Genomic DNA, 18,283 nt, shown 5'->3' on the forward strand with positions numbered 1-18,283 from the left:
AGTTCCAGGTTCAGTCCCAATACATGGCACTTTGGTCAAATGTCTTCTACTGTAGCCTTAGACCAACCAGATCTTTGTAAGCGGATTTGGTAGGCAAAAACTGAAAGACGCCCATCATGTATGTGTATATATATATATATATATATATATATATATATATATATATATATATATATATATATATATATATATATATATATGTGTGTGTGTGTATATATGTATATATATTTCGTTTTTGGATTTGGTTTGCAAGATTTCTTTATGTGATTTCGTGTGTTGAAGCATATTCTTTTGTGTCTGGGGAGAGTCATTTTCTTATTGTGCCTTAAAATTTAACACACTCACAGGTAAAATTTCCTCTTATTTCTCAAGAGAGTCAAGACTATTGAAACGGTCGCAAGACACAACGAAAATTTTAGGAAAATAAAAATAAGAAATAAGTGGAAATTTAACCGGTGAGTGTGTTAAATTTTAAGGCACAATAAGAAAATGACTCTCCCCAGACACAACGGAATATTGTTGTTTGTTGTTTATAGTTTCAGCTTAAAGCTGTGGCCATGCTGATGCACCGCAGTGTTGCTACACTGTTATTACAGGGAGCTTCCTACAATATGTGGCACTTGGTGAAGAATGGAGTTTGATTTAGCAACCCTCATTTGCACCTCTTGCCGTGAAGTAGATTTATCTGGGACTCTCGATAGGAAGAGGTCCAGCTTTGATTTAAAAGCCCCTACATCTACTTTGTGCTGATTCCTCAGGCTCTTTGGAAGAATATTAAAAAGCTGTGGGCCCCTAAATCCCAAGCTGTTGCAGCAACTGGTCCTGAAGCGCGATGGCATTGCTGGGATCTTTGGCACTATGCAGTGTCGTCCCGTTCTGGCATTGGTGTAGCTTTCAATGCCAAAATTTGGCACAATTCCTTCCAGGATCTTTCAGATGTATATTATTGCATACCTCTCCCACCTTCTCTCCAGGGAGTAGAGTCTTAGCTGTTTCAGCCTTTCCCAGTAGCCGAGCAGTTGCAAAGAGACAATCTTCTTTGTGAATCTTCTCTGGATGGCTTCAAGGTCTGCTGTTAATTTCACACTGCTGGGTGACCACAGCTGTGAACAGTAATCCAGGCGGCTGAGGACGAATGTCCTCCAGAGGATCATCATGGTTTCCTTATCTCTGGTTCTGAATGTTCTCAGGATCCATCCAGCCAATCGTCTGCACTTTGTTGCTTTCCTGGTAATGTGCACTTGGAAAGAGGCATCATCACTCATGTCGATACCCAGGTCTCTCACTGATTTAGGCTCTGGGATTGAAATTCCCTGTGGATCAGTGTACTCTGTAAGTTTCATATTCAGTTTTGGACGGTGGTAGCGCAGGGCTTGGAATTTTTCAGCATTAAACAGCATATTATTATCCTCAGCCCATCTGTAAACTGAGTCCAACTCCTGCTGCAGATGTGCAACATCGCTGGAGTTCTGTATTTTCTGCGAGACTTTCGTATCGTCTGCGTAGCTTGCAAGAGTGGCTATCTGGGCACTTGAAGGCATATCTGAGAGAGCGACTATAAAAAGCAATGGTCCTAAGACAGAGCCCTGCTTATATATATATATATATATATATATATATATATATATATATATATATATATACATACACACACTCACATATATGTGTTTGAGTGTGTGCATGTGTGTGCGTGTGTGTGTGTGTGTGTGTGCATGCAAACTTGTGATTGTGATTCTCCTCCAAAAATGCTTGGCAACCAGAGTTGGTTTGTTTGTGTCCCCATAAGTTAGCAGCTCAAAAAATGCAAGCTCTTGGAGTCAACTCGTTGGACTAAACCCTTCGAGGTGGTGCTCCAGCATGGCCGCAGCCAAATGGGTAAGAGAAAGAGAAAGGGAAAGAGAAGCGTGTAATAAATGTTTGCTTTCCTGTCAAGTTAGAGTAAGAACAATTCAGCAAGAAAATGAAGAATGACTCAATATCGTATGTAGAGTAGGCTGACAGGGACTTCGAAGTCCTAGCCCATTAGATAGTCTGATGGAGGGCATTAGGCTGATACTTCAAAGTCCAGGTCACCCTTCTTGTTGTAAAAGTATAATATATAAAGATATATATATGTATATATATATGTATATATATATATATATATATATATATATATATATATATATATATATATATATATATATATATATATATATATATATATATATATATATATATATATATATATATATATATATATATATATATATATATATATATATATATATATATATATATATATATATATATATATATATATATATATATATATATATATATATATATATATAGGCGCAGGAGTGGCTGTGTGGTAAGTAGCTTACCTACCAACTGCATGGTTCCGTGTTCAGTCCCACTGCATGGCACCTTGGGCAAGTGTCTTCTACTATAGCCTAGGGCTGACCAAAGTCTTGTGAGTGGATTTGGTAGACGGAAACTGAAAGAAGCCTGTCGTATACATGTATATATATATATATATATATATATATATATATATATATATATATATATATATATATATGTATGTGTGTTTGTGTGTCTGTGTTTGTTCCCCCACCATCGCTTGACAACCGATGGTGGTGTGTTTACGTCCCCGTCACTTAGCGGTTCGGCAAAAGAGACCGATAGAATAAGTACTAGGCTTCCAAAGAATAAGTCCCGGGGTCGATTTTCTCGACTAAAGGCGGTGCTCCAGCATGGCCACAGTCAAATGACTGAAACAAGTAAAAGAGTAAAAGAGTATATATATATATATATATATATATATATATATATATATATAGAGAGAGAGAGAGAGAGAGAGAGAGAGAGAGAGATGTATATATATGTTTGATATTATCTGGTTAATTTTAGTGATTTGGAATAAAGCTTGTTCCTCCCATCGTTTGCTTAGTGTTATTTTGACCATCACTATGATCTGAGTTCAAATTCCACCAAGGTTGACTTTACAATTCATCCTTTCAGGGTCGATAAATTAAGTACCAGTTATGCACTGGGGTCAATGTAATCGACTTAATCCTTTCCCTGCAAATTTCAGACCTTGGGTCTATAGTAAAAAGGATTATTATTATTATTATCATTATCATTGTTATTATGAAGTCAGAAAACTGAGTGAATCCTCAGCACGCTGAGCAAAATGCTTAGTGGCATTTCATCTGTTTTCACATTCTGAGTTCAAATTCTACCGAGGTCAACTTTACTTTTCTTCATTTTGGGGTCAATAAAATGAGTACCAGTACAGAGGTTGATGTAATCAACTTACCGCCAACAATTTGAAACCATTATTATTATTATTATTATTATTATTATCATTATCATTATTATCATTATTATTCTTATTATTATTCAAATATTATTTTCACTTGTTTTATTTTTGCTTTTGTTTTTTGGGGTTTTTTTTGTTTTGTATTTTTTTGTAAGATATGTTTTCTGTAAAGTTTGTAAAAATTGAAACTATTGGAGTGAATAAACATTAAAGTATTCTAACAGAAATGGTTGTTCCTTTTGAAACCAAATGGTCATGGGTTCAATGCCTGTGTCCAGCATCCTCTCTCTTCACAGTTTCAGGTTGCTCAATGGAGACAACAGCAGGAGGGGGAAACTGTGCAGAACCCATCACATACACACACACACACACAGGAGAAATTATGAGAAACACCAATTTTATCTTTCCCCATTGTGGTCGTTGGGAACTCAGGACTGGATGTTCCTGGTGCATTTGGAAGCACAACAGACCTTCAGACAACACTTCATTGGATTATGTTCGAGAAAAGGCAGCAAGCTACCAAAATTGTTCCCATGCCGGACACAATGCTGAGAAGCATTGTCTCTGTCTTTATGTTCTTAGTTTAAGTTTTGCAGGGGTCAACTTTGCCTTTCATTCTATAAGGGCTGATAAATTAAGTATCAGTTGAAGTCTGGGGGTCGACATAATCCATTTAGCACTCCCCTGAAATTGCTGGTTTTCTGCTAAAATTTGGAATCAGTCTGTTACAGAGAACTATGCGCATCCTTCTCTGTAAATTAATTCTCTCCTTCAATTACTGTTGGTTCTGTACTATGTGGTAACTTTGCTGGTACAGTGCCAAATATATGTATCAGGTTGGTGCAAAAGTAATGTCTGATTTCTAGAAAAAATGCTTCAGAGCGAATTTATCAACCTCTTCCTATAGTTTTAAGATATCACTGTGTCTAATTTGTACTATTTTCTTTCAGATTATCTAACTTCTGGCCATAATTCTCAGAAACTTTTACCACCATGTTTGTCCCATCTAAAGATCACATCAGAAATGTTTTACTCTACGAGTTTCATAAAAGTGTTAATACATGTGCGACTGCAAGATCTACTCAGAGCACTTATGGGGATGATGTAGTGAATGAAAGAAGTCACAGGAGGTGGTTTTCCCGCTTCCGAAATGGGAAAGTTGAATAATGGGTATTGTTTAGAATCTGTGGGCTTATAGAAGAAGTCTGTTTCGATGTGGTTATTGACTATTTTAATTAGGATGTCAAGAAAAGGGAGTTGTTTACTGCTGTGTTCCATGGTGAATTGCATGTTGCTATAAATATTGTTAAGCATTATTTTGAAATCGAGCAGTTTGTCCATGCTCTCTTTCCAAAGTATAAAGCAATCGTCCAAATACCACTTCCAGTTCTCCTTTAAACAAAAGGAAAAGAGGTGCCATATTTTTGTTGTGATGACTGGTATATTTTAAGCTCTAGGTAACCCATTACAAGGTTCGCAATCACTGGAGCAGCTCGGGTTCCCATTGCAATTCACATTTTTGTCGATAGTAAACTGTATCGAACATGAAATAGTTGTTCAGAAAAACAACCACAAGGCAGAAATTTATGAACGCTGGTTAAATTCTATGCCAGTAATTCTGCCTCATAAACTCCAAATTAAACGTATTCCAAACGAACAGGACCAACAAAGACAATTAAGGGAGAAACTAACACTTGGAAAACATGAAGACAGAAATAGAACTACTTAAGCTTAGAGCGCTGAGCAATGAAGAAAAATTGAAAAACATAGATGAGGAAATCTACAACGAATTAAAGAAACATTGAGATGGTCAACGCTTGGAAAGTGTCTTTAAACTGTGGCAAACAACTTGTGAAGCTGAAGAAACAAACTCGCTACAAGGCTGGCAAAGACAAAGCAATTTGTTTATTAACTACGAAACACAGTTCATCGTAGAATAGGCATCGGATAAGCCCTTGCTGAAGGAAAATAAACCAAAAACATACACAGAAATGAACCCAGGCTTATCGAACACAAACCAGAGACGGACAAGGGGAGGCAACTCCACCGACATTACATTCCCCAAATAACTTAAACAATCAGAAAATCTGGACGGAATCTTCATGGCATTCAAGTAATCCTGTGGAGCTCCTAGAAAAGCTCCTTAATGTATCGTTCTACAAAACACATAGAATATATAGGAGAAGAGAAAACAACAAGGAGTGTATATTTATTTCTCATTCTATAGAATAATATAAATTATTTACATGCTTTTAAGTTAGAAAATAATTTGTCAAGATATTGGAATTTTGTTATTAAATAAAATTTCATCAAACTGTTTCTCTGTCATTTATGACTTTGTGTGTGTGTGTGTGTGTGTGTGTGTGTGTGTGTGTGTGTGTGTGTGTGTGTGTGTGTGTGTAGAAAGGTTTATGTTCTTTCTTTTTTTGTTTTTGGCACGTAATTCATTGTTTTTTGTTTTCTATATTAATTTTCTGCTTTTCTCTCTCTCTCTCTCTCTCTCTCTCTCCCTCTCCATTTTCCAGACATATCATTCAAGACACTGAGGAAAAACCACAAGTGGGGAAGCAAGCTTCAAACAGGCAAGGGGCAGGTCCAGCCCCTCGCAAGTTGAATAAAAATATGGCCAAACAGCTTCTTGAGATCTCGGAACAACTACGACTGATGCAGCAGGCGATAGATGAGCCATCGAAGGACTCTAAATAGTTATTGTGATAAGGAGAGGGGGTTGTGGTGGGAATGGGGTGACAGTGATGGTGGAGGAGGGGGGTTCGGAGGAGAGAGAATTTGCCACTCTCACTCTTTTCATTGCTCACCACAAACTTCACAATCAAACCTCTTGTGCCTATACTTGTGTGTGTGTGTGTGTGTGTGTGTGTGTGTCCATATATATGTATATATATATACATATCATCATCATCATCATCATCATCATCGTTTAACGTCCGCTTTCCATGCTAGCATGGGTTGGACGATTTGACTGAGGACTGGTGAAACCGGATGGCAACACCAGGCTCCAGTCTGATTTGGCAGAGTTTCTACAGCTGGATGCCCTTCCTAACGCCAACCACTCAGAGAGTGTAGTGGGTGCTTTTACGTGTCACCCGCACGAAAACGGCCATGCTCGAAATGGTGTCTTTTATGTGCCACCCGCACAAGCCAGTCCAGGGGCACTGGCAACGATCTTACTTGGCTTGCCGGGTCTTCTCACGCACAGCACATTTCCAAAGGTCTCGGTCAGTAGTCATCGCCTCGGTGAGGCCTACCTCTTCCTGGGCCTACCTCTTCCACGGGTTCCCTCAACTGTTAGGGTGTGGCACTTTTTCACGCAGCTATCCTCATCCATTCTCACCACATGTCCATATCAGCGCAATCGTCTCTCTTGCACACCACAACTGATGCTTCTAATGTTCAGCTTTTCTCTCAAGATACTTACACTCTGACGGGTATTCACATTGACATTACACATCCAACGGAGCATACTGGCTTCATTCCTTGCGAGCTTACGTATGTCCTCAGCAGTCACAGCCCATGTTTCACTGCCATGTAGCATGGTTGTTCGTACGCATGCGTCATACAGTCTGCCTTTTACTCTGAGTGAGAGTCCCTTTGTCACCAGCAGGGGTAAGAGCTCTCTAAACTTTGCCCAGGCTATTCTTATTCTAGCAGCTACACTTTCAGCGCACCCACCCCCACTACTAACTTGGTCGCCCAGATAGCGGAAGCTATCGACTACCTCTAGTTTTTCTCCCTGGAGTGAGATAGAAGTTGTTTCCTGTTTGTTTACAGTGTTTATTGCACCTGAACATCTGCCACAAACAAAAACTAACTTGCTAGTTAACCTGCCTTTGATGTTGCTGCACCTCTTATGTGTCCATAGCTTGCACCGGGTACATCTTATAGAGTTACTAACTACTCCTTTTCTACATACTGAGCAGGGCCATCTACCTGAAGGGGTTTGTGTTTTATCTACCTTCCTACTTATTAGGATTTTGGTTTCAGCTAGGTTGACTCTAAGGCCCTTCAATTCTAGACCTTGCTTCCACACCTGAAACTTTTCCTCTAGTTCTGATAGTGACTCCGCAATTAGGGCAAGGTCATCAGCATAGAGGAGCTCCCAGGGGCAACCTGTCTTGAACTCCTCTGTGATTGCCTGGAGGACTATGATAAATAAGAGGGGGCTGAGGACGGAACCTTGGTGGACCCCTACCTCTACCCGGAATTCATTGCTGTACTCATTTCCAACCCTCACCTTACTGGCAGCATCTCTGTACATGGCTGGCACAGCTCTCACTAACCATTCTTCTATCCCAAGTTTGCTCATTGACCACCAGATAAGGGATCGGGGGACCCTGTCAAAGGCTTTCTCCATGTCAACGAAAGCCAGGTACAGAGGTTTATCCTTAGCTAGGTATTTCTCCTGCAACTGTCTCACTAGAAATAAGGCATCAGTAGTGCTTTTACCTGGCACGAACCCAAACTGCATCTCATCTAAATTGATTCGCTCCCTAATTAGTTGGGCTATGACCCTCTCTGTAACTTTCATAACCTGATCTAACAGCTTGATGCCTCTGTAATTATTTGTATCTAAAGCGTCACCTTTACCTTTGTAGCAGTTGACTATGATGCTGCTACACCAGTCATTGGGTATGACTCCTTCGTGTATCACCTGGTTCGTAATACGGGTGACTAGGCTATAGCCAACACTGCCAGATATTTTGAGCATCTCTGCAGTGATTCCTGATGGGCCGGGGGCTTTCCCGGTCTTCATACTCTTAATTGCTTTATCTACCCTGGTACTATCAACTCGGATAGCTGGTCCCTCTATTGGGTCGACATACGACAGGCTCTCTTTCTCCCATTCATTCTCTTTATTAAGCAATCTATCGTAGTGGCATCTCCAGACCTCTTTCTTTGCATCCTCATTTAGTGCAAGCGTACCATCATCCATGCGAACACATTTCTCTCCTACAACATCACTATTCTCTCTCCTACACTGTCTTGCAACACGAAATACCTCGAGTCTTTGGTCCTCACGGCGCAGAACATTGGCAAATCTTTCCTTATCTGCTTCCCCTCTGGCTAAATAAACCTGTCGCCTAGCCTCCCTTCTGGCACATTGGTACAATTCCCTGCTACCACCGTTCTTCCAGTCCTTCCAAGCCTGTTTCTTTTGTCTAATAGCCCTGTCTACCTCCTTGTTCCACCACCACGTTACTCTGGGTCGAGAGGGGACCTTACACCACCCACAAATCTGGTTGGTGGGTTTCAACAGGTTGTCCCGCAGAAATCTCCAATTGTCTTCCACGTTGTATGATGCTATATCCCCTTCTACTTCGTTAAATGCTTCAAGTAACTTGTCTCTAAGTCTCTGTCCGTTTGCAGGGTCTTTAAGCTTCCACACCCTTCTCCTCCAAGCCTGTCTAATTCTGGGCACCCATTTTGCCTTGATCCCAAAGTCGCTAACTACTAATCTATGTTGTGGGGTACATTCTTCGCCAGGGTAGGTTTTGGCATTTATAAGCCGCCCTCTTTCCCTATTTCTGGCGAGGATGTAGTCGATTTGGCTAGAGTGTCTGCCGGAGCGGTAGGTGACTAGGTGACTGGCAGGTTTCCTGAAGTTGGTATTGCAGACCATAAGATCGGTTGCATCACAGAACTCCAGCAGTCTGGTTCCCTCCTCATTGCGGGAACCGAAGCCATAGCCTCCATGTATGCCATGGAAGCCTCCAGCACGACGTCCGACATGACCGTTGAAGTCTCCAGCCACAAAGAGAAGGTCCCTGTCACTCGTCGACGAGGTAGTTTGCAAGAGGGTGTCATAGAATTTCAGACCATCTGGTAGCCCCGGTTGAGGTGCATAGGCTGAGATGACAGTAGCTAATCTATGATGAAGCACTAGTCTGATCTTAAGTACTCTGTCACTTACTCTAACGACCTCGATTACCTTATCCACCCATTTCTCCGCTAGAAGTATTCCTACACCCCCGACCCCGTCAGTGTTCCCTGCCCAGAAAATCTTGTACCTGTGTTCTTTGCCTGTGAGGAACCTCGCAGAACCTCCTCTCCATCTTACTTCCTGGATGCAGCACATATCTACGCGTCTCCGTTCAAGCATCTCAACAATTTCACCAGATCTACCTTTCAGCGTGCCGACGTTGAGAGTGCCAATCCTAACAGTATGGGTGTTGGGGGTGTGGGCCTGTAGCCTGGGAAGGGGAAAAGCAGTGTCGTGTAACTGAAAATATATGTATATATATATATATATATATATATATATATACACACACACATACATCTACACACACATTCATACACATATATATATAAATACTTATATATATATATATATATATATATATATATATATATATATATATAGGTTTTAACAAAGAGAATGGGTTGAGCAACACATCTTTTGGCATAATACTACAATTGTCTCATTTTTTTACCAGAAAATCATTGCTGAAATATTACTATATATAATATATGAAATAATAGATTGAATCAGTATTAATCCAGTAATATTGACAAATGGCAAGTCTTCTCTGTCCATTCTCTTTGTTAATATTTATATTTATATAAACCTTATTGGTACTTTATGGATTACAGATGCATGTTGAGCGATACGATCAATATTCCCTGTAAAATGTTATCTGATAGCCAATACCTGTAGACAGGCTTTATAAAGCAAACTACAAAGTCAATACCCCAATTGAATTTATATATTTTTATGTGTGTATATATATATATATATATATATATATATATATATATATATATATATACATGTGTGTGTGAGTGTATATATATATATAGATAGATATAGATATATATGAAGATATATATATATATATATATCTTCATATATAGATAGATATAGATATATATGAAGATATATATATATATATATATACATACACACACACTTACCTGTATGTGTACATATACATTCGCATGTATATTTGAACGAAATCAGAAACTATTAGGTTTTGGTACAGTGACTATTATTGTTATTATTATTAACGTTGTTGTTGTTGTTGTTGTCACAAATATTGTTAGAACCGGTGTAACGAAAATTCCATTGTTTTCCATGTTTCTGCCCCCAGGATTCCTTTCTCATCAGGGCAACTGCTTCCTGTGTCATTGCCCCTCCTCTTCTCCATCTCTTCCACCTTCTCTCTCCCTCCCTCTCTCTCTCTCTCCTCTCACCACAATGTTTTCAAATATTTCTTCCCCCACCACACACAATCAATCGTATTTATATACACACATGCACATGGCTGAGTGGTAAGACGTTTGCTTCCCAACCACATAGTTCCAGGTTCAATCCCAATACATGGCACTTTGGTCAAATGTCTTCTACTGTAGCCTTAGACCAACCAGATCTTTGTAAGCGGATTTGGTAGGCAAAAACTGAAATACGCCCATCATGTATGTATATATATATATATATATATATGTATATATATATATATATATATGTGTGTATATATATATATATATATGTATATATGTATATATATTTCGTTTTTGGATTTGGTTTGCAAGATTTCTTTATGTGATTTCGTGTGTTGAAGCATATTCTTTTGTGTCTGGGGAGAGTCATTTTCTCATTGTGCCTTAAAATTTAACACACTCACCGGTAAAATTTCCTCTTATTTCTCAAGAGAGTCAAGACTATTGAAAAGGTCGCAAGACACAACAGAATATTGTTGTTTGTTGTTTATAGTTTCAGCTTAGAGCTGTGGCCATGCTGATGCACCGCCGTGTTGCTACACTGTTATTACAGGGAGCCTCCTACAATATGTGGCACTTGGTGAAGAATGGAGTTTGATTTAGCAACCCTCATTTGCACCTCTTGCCATGATGTAGGTTCATCTGGGATTCTCGATAGGAAGAGGTCCAGCTTTGATTTAAAAACCCCTACATCTACTTTGTGCTGATTCCTCAGGCTCTTTGGAAGAATATTAAAAAGCTGTGGGCCCCTGAATCCCAAGCTGTTGCAGCAACTGGTCCTGAAGCGCGATAGCATTGCTGGGATCTTTGGCACTATGCAGTGTCGTCCCGTTCTGGCATTGGTGTAGCTTTCAATGCCAAAATTTGGCACAATTCCTTCCAGGATCTTCCAGATGTATATTACTGCATACCTCTCCCACCTTCTCTCCAGGGAGTAGAGTCTTAGCTGTTTCAGCCTTTCCCAGTAGCCGAGCAGTTGCAAAGAGAAAATCTTCTTTGTGAATCTTCTCTGGATGGCTTCAAGGTCTGCTGTTAATTTCACACTGCTGTGTGACCACAGCTGTGAGCAGTAGTCCAGGCGGCTGAGGACGAATGTCCTCCAGAGGATCATCATGGTTTCTTTATCTCTGGTTCTGAATGTTCTCAGGATCCATCCAGCCAATTGTCTGCACTTTTTTGCCATCCTGGTAATGTGCACGTGGAAAGAGGTATCATCGCTCATGTCGATACCCAGGTCTCTCACTGATTTAGGCTCTGGGATTGAAATTCCCTGGGGACCAGTGTACTCTGTAAGTTTCATATTCAGTTTTGGACGTTGGTAGCGCAGGGCTTGGAATTTTTCAGCATTAAACAGCATATTATTATCCTCAGCCCATCTGTAAACTGAGTCCAACTCCTGCTGCAGATGTGCAACATCGCTGGAGTTCTGTATTTTCTGCGAGACTTTCGTATCGTCTGCGTAGCTTGCAAGAGTGGCTATCTGGGCACTTGAAGGCATATCTGAGAGAGCGACTATAAAAAGCAATGGTCCTGTTTATATATATATATATATATATATATATGTGTGTGTATATACACACACACTCACATATATATGTTTGAGTGTGTGCATGTGTGTGTGCGTGTGTGTGTGTGTGTGTGTGTGCATGCAAACTTGTGATTGTGATTCTCCTCCAAAAATGCTTGGCAACCAGAGTTGGTTTGTTTGTGTCCCCATAACTTAGCAGCTCAAAAAATGCAAGCTCTTGGAGTCAACTCGTTGGACTAAACCCTTCGAGGTGGTGCTCCAGCATGGCCGCAGCCAAATGGGTAAGAGAAAGAGAAAGAGAAAGAGAAGCGTGTAATAAATGTTTGCTTTCCTGTCAAGTTAGAGTAAGAACAATTCAACAAGAAAATGAAGAATGACTCAATATCGTATGTAGAGTAGGCTGACAGGGACTTCGAAGTCCTAGCCCATTAGATAGTCTGATGGAGGGCATTAGGCTGATACTTCAAAGTCCAGGTCACCTTTCTTGTTGTAAAAGTATAATATATAAAGATATATATATATATATATATATATATATATATATATATATATATATATATATATATATATATATATATATATATATATATATATATATATATATATATATATATATATATATATATATATATATATATATATATATATATATATATATATATATATATATATATATATATATATATATATATATATATATAGGCGCAGGAGTGGCTGTGTGGTAAGTAGCTTACCTACCAACTGCATGGTTCCGTGTTCAGTCCCACTGCATGGCACCTTGGGCAAGTGTCTTCTACTATAGCCTAGGGCTGACCAAAGTCTTGTGAGTGGATTTGGTAGACGGAAACTGAAAGAAGCCTGTCGTATACATATATATATATATATATATATATATATATATATATATATATATATATATATATGTATGTGTGTTTGTGTGTCTGTGTTTGTTCCCTCACCATCGCTTGACAACCGGATGAGACTTTTATAGGAGTTGCCTCTTGCCAGGTATTCCAATGGGTCGTGATGTCTATAAAGCAAAGCAAGGGTTACAGGCAAAAAATGATCAACGAATAAAATTGTAATTGCTAGTGGAAGGAGGATTCTCAAATTCGCGAACATTACGGTAGAGAAAGCACTAACAGACAATAGACACACTTCTGCTTCCTATTGTCACAGGAGTGGCTGTGTGTTAAGTAGCTTGCTTACGAACCACATGGTTCCGGGGGTTCAGTCTCGCTGTGTGGCACCTTGGGCAGGTGTCTTTTAATATAGCCGTTTATTCTGTCCCCCCCACCCCCATTCCACAACACTTTCACCGAAAATTTTTGTATATTCAGAATCTCCATAATAAATAATATTTGCATAGAAAATTTCATTAAAAAATATTAATTTTTCTCAAAGTTATGACCTTCCAAAGTCCTTAGGGTACAATTATGCCATTATCTCCATGGTTTTAAAGGGAGATAATACTTAAACGCTTGCTATTTTAAAGTCATATCAAGAGTTGTCCTTCTTGTCCTCTAAGGGAGGTAATTGGAAAAGACGTCTTGGAACTTTCGGAAAGTAAATTGTTATAGTTACCTCCCTTAGAATAAAAAATTATGTTTTTGAATTCAAAACTATAATTCACATTCTAAGAGAGATAACTATAATGATTTACATTTATGAATGTTCCAAGACGTATTTTCCAATTTCGTTGAAAGTGCTTTGGAATAGTGGTGGGGGCATAGTATAGACGGCTATAGTAGAAGACACTTGCACAATGTGCCACGCAGTGGGACTAAACACGGAACCATATGGTTTGTAAGCAAGCGACTTAACACACATACACTGCTACACTTATATATATATATATATATGAAGGGCTTCTTTCAGTTTCCATCTATCAAATCCACTTACAAGGCTTTGGTTGGCCCCGAGGCAATAGTAGAAAACACTTGCCCAAGGTACCACACAGTGGGACTGAACTCCCGGAACCATGTGGTTCGTAAGCAAGCTACTTAACACACAGCCACTCCTACACAAATATATATATATATATATAAAATGGGCTTCTTTCAGTTTCTGTCTACCAAATCCACTCACAAGGCTTTGGTCGGCACCAAGACTGTAGTAGAAGACACTTGCCGAAGGTGCCACGCAGTGGAACTAAACCACGGAACTATGTTGTTCGTAAGCAAGCTACTTAACACACAGCTACTCCTACACCTATATATATACATAAGATGGGCTTCTTTCAGTTTCCGTCTATCTAATCCACTTACAAGGCTTCGGTTGGCCCCGAGACTATAGTAGAAGACACTAGCCCAAGGTGCCACACAATGGGACTGAACTCGGAACCATGTGGTTCGTAAGCAAGCTACTTAACACACAGCCACTCCTACACTTATATATGTATATGATGGGCTTCTTTCAGTTTCCGTCTACCAAATCCTCTCACAAGGCTTTGGTCGGCCCCGAGGCTGTAGTAGAAGACACTTGCCCTACAAATAGGCCCCGAGGCTATAGAAGACACTTGCCCAAGGTGCCACTGATGGGCTTCTTTCAGTTTCCGTCTACCAAATCCACTCACAAGGCTTTGGTCGGCCCCGAGGCTGTAGTAGAGGACACTTGCCCAAGGTGCCACGCAGTGGAACTGAACCACGGAACTATGTTGTTCGTAAGCAAGCTACTTAACACACAGCTACTCCTACACCTATATATATATATATATGATGGGCTTCTTTCAGAATGTACTACTGGAATATCATACCGATGACGGAAATTGAATTTTATCATTCATAATCCAGGAACGCGTCTATGATTAACTTTAAATGGTTAGTTTTCATTGTTTTTTCTTCTTGTTTTTGCCTTTGTGAGTTACAAGTAATGCTATCTGTTGGAGTCTCAGCTTTTTTAACTGCTATTTCTGAACTTCGGTATATGGTGAAGCAAATACTTGCTGATCCCTTAATTATGTTTATAAATATATATATATATATATATATATATATATATATATATATATATATATATATATATATATATGTATGTATGTATGTGTGTGTATATGTTCGTGTGTCTGTGTTTGTCCCCCCAACATCGCTTGACAACCGATGCTGGTGGGTTTACTACATCCCCGTAACTTAGCGGTTCGGCAAAAAGAGACTGATAGAATAAGTACTGGGCTTCCAAAGAATAAGTCCTGAGGTCGATTTGCTCGACTAAAGGCGGTGCTCCAGCATGGCCGCAGTCAAATGACTGAAACAGGTAAAAGATTATATATATATATATATATATGTGTGTGTGGTAATCTTCCAGTTTCGAGGAGTTAAATAAATTACAAGGGAAATAACTGAACGTCTTACCAGTATTATCCATACTACTTTGTTTATAAATAAATCACGTGATTTGATTGACGTTAACTGTTTATATATAAATCACACATGTGATTGAATATCATAGTTTCTTATGAGAAATCGAAAATGCCTCGTGGAAGACCGGCTGCACAACATCTAACCTGAACCCTAACCCTAACCCAAAACTTTTATAAAAAAAAATTCCGTCGCATGCTGTTTTAGAGAAAAAGTAGTACGGATAATACTGGTAAGTCGTTCAGTTATTTCCCTTCTAATTTATTTAACCCCTCGAAACTGGAAGATTACCATATATATATATATCAGAGGGGAAGCAAATAAGAAAAAATTTTCCAATGTTCTGCACCGTGAGGACCAAAGACTCAAGGTATTTTGTGTTGCAAGACAGTGTAGGAGAGAGAATAGTGATGTCGTACGAGAGAAATGTGTTCGCATGGATGATGGTATGCTTGCACTAAATGAGGCTGCAAAGAAAGAGGTCTGGAGATGCCACTACGATAGATTGCTTAATAAAGAGAATGAATGGGAGAAAGAGAGCCTGCCGTATGTTGACCCAACAGAGGGACCAGCTATCCGAGTTGATAGTACCAGGGTAGATAAAGCAATTAAGAGTATGAAGACAGGGAAAGCCCCCCGGCCCATCAGGAATCACTGCAGAGATGCTCAAAATATCTGGCAGTGTTGGCTACAGCCTAATCACCCGTATTACGAACCAGGTAATACACGAAGGAGTCATTCCCAATGACTGGTGTAGCAGCATCATAGTCAACTGCTACAAAGGTAAAGGTGACGCTTTAGATACAAATAATTACAGAGGCATCAAGCTGTTAGATCAGGTTATGAAAGTTACGGAGAGGGTCATAGCCCAACTAATTAGGGAGCGAATCAATTTAGATGAGATGCAGTTTGGGTTCGTGCCAGGTAAAAGCACTACTGATGCCATATTTCTAGTAAGACAGCTGCAGGAGAAATACCTAACCAAGGATAAACCTCTGTACCTGGCTTTCGTTGACATGGAGAAAGCCTTTGACAGGGTCCCCCGATCCCTTATCTGGTGGTCAATGAGGAAACTTGGGATAGAAGAATATTTAGTGAGATGCTGCCAGTAAGGTGAGGGTTGGAAATGAGTACAGTAATGAATTCCGGGTAGAGGTAGAGGACCACCAAGGTTCCGTCCTCAGCCCCCTCCTATTTATCATAGTCCTCCAGGCAATCACAGAGGAATTCAAGACAGGTTGCCCCTGGGAGCTCCTCTATGCTGATGACCTTGCACTAATTGCGCAGTCACTATCAGAACTAGAGGAGAAGTTTCAGGTGTGGAAGCAAGGACTAGAATCGAAGGGCTTTAGAGTCAACCTAGCTGAAACCAAAATCCTAATAAGTAGGAAGGTAGATAAAACACAAACCCCTTCAGGTAGATGGCCCTGCTCAGTATGTAGAAAAGTAGTAGGTAGTAACTCTATAAGATGTACCCGGTGCAAGCTATGGACACATAAGAGGTGCATCAATATCAAAGGCAGGTTAACTAGGAAGTTAGTTTTTGTATGTGGCAGATGTTCAGGTGCAATAAACACTGTAAACAAACAGGAAACAACTTCTATCTCATTCCAGGGAGAAAAACTAGAGGTAGTCGATAGCTTCCGCTATCTTGGTGACCAAGTTAGTAGTGGGGGTGGGTGCGCTGAAAGTGTAGCTGCTAGAATAAGAATAGCCTGGGCAAAGTTTAGAGAGCTCTTACCTCTGCTGGCGACAAAGGGACTCTCACTCAGAGTAAAAGGCAGACTGTATGACGCATGTGTACGAACAGCCATGCTACATGGCAGTGAAACATGGGCTGTAACTGTTGAGGACATGCGTAAGCTCACAAGGAATGAAGCCAGTATGCTCCATTGGATGTGTAATGTCAATGTGCATACCCATCAGAGTGTAAGTATCTTGAGAGAAAAGCTGAACATTAGAAGCATCAGTTGTGGTGTGCAAGAGAGACGATTGCGCTGATATGGACATGTGGTGAGAATGGATGAGGATAGCTGCGTGAAAAAGTGCCACACCCTAACAGTTGAGGGAACCCGTGGAAGAGGTAGGCCCAGGAAGACCTGGGCTGAGGTGGTAAGGCAAGACCTTCGAACATTGGGCCTCACCGAGGCGATGACTACTGACCGAGACCTTTGGAAATGTGCTGTGCATGAGAAGACCCGGCAAGCCAAGTAAGATCGTTGCCAGTGCCCCTGGACTGGCTCTTGTGCGGGTGGCACATAAGATGCACCATTTTGAGCGTGACCGTTGCCAGTACCGCCTGACTGGCCTTCATAGGATTTTCGAGCGAGATCGTTGCCAGTGCCCCTGAACTGGCTCTTGTGCGGGTGGCACATAAAAGACACTATTTTGAGCATGGCTGTTGCCACTACCGCCTGACTGGCCCTCGTGCGGGTGACACGTAAAAGCACCCACTACACTCTCTGAGTGGTTGACGTTAGGAAGGGCATGCAGCTGTAGAAACTCTGCCAAATTAGATTGGAGCCTGGTGTTGCCATCCGGTTTCACCAGTCCTCAATCAAATCGTCCAACCCATGCTAGCATGGAAAGCGAACTTTAAACGATGATGATGATGATGATGATGATTATATATATATACGATGGGCTTCTTTCAGTTTCCGTCTACCAAATCCACTCACAAGGCTTTGGTCGGCCCGAGGCTATAGTAGAAGACACTTGCCCAAGGTGCCACGCAGTGGGAATGAACCCGGAACCACGTGGTTGGTAAGCAAGCTAATGGGTTCATTTGTGGTTTGATTCTACAGTTGGATGTCCTTCTTGCTGCCAATCAGTATGTAAGGTGTATGTGTGTGT

The 18,283-nt window shown here is 40.3% G+C and overlaps 2 long non-coding RNA genes across 10 annotated transcripts in view; one reads left to right on the forward strand and one right to left on the reverse strand.

Moving 5' to 3' along the window:
* Positions 1-6,180, forward strand: part of LOC149137941 (uncharacterized) — a 23,052-nt gene extending 16,872 nt beyond the window's left edge. For all 3 annotated transcript variants that reach the window (XR_016244857.1, XR_016244856.1, XR_016244858.1), the window contains exon 3: positions 5,833-6,180. This is a non-coding gene — a long non-coding RNA (uncharacterized LOC149137941). The remainder of the gene's footprint in view (positions 1-5,832) is intronic.
* The window catches only part of LOC149137942 (uncharacterized), a 45,346-nt gene that overhangs the window by 10,831 nt on the left and 16,232 nt on the right, over positions 1-18,283 (reverse strand). The gene's annotated exons all lie outside the window — the stretch shown is intronic.

The sequence above is a fragment of the Octopus bimaculoides genome, chromosome 1, assembly GCF_046866305.1.
Source record: "Octopus bimaculoides isolate indiv1 chromosome 1, ASM4686630v1, whole genome shotgun sequence".
Classification (NCBI taxonomy): Eukaryota; Metazoa; Mollusca; class Cephalopoda; order Octopoda; family Octopodidae; genus Octopus; species Octopus bimaculoides.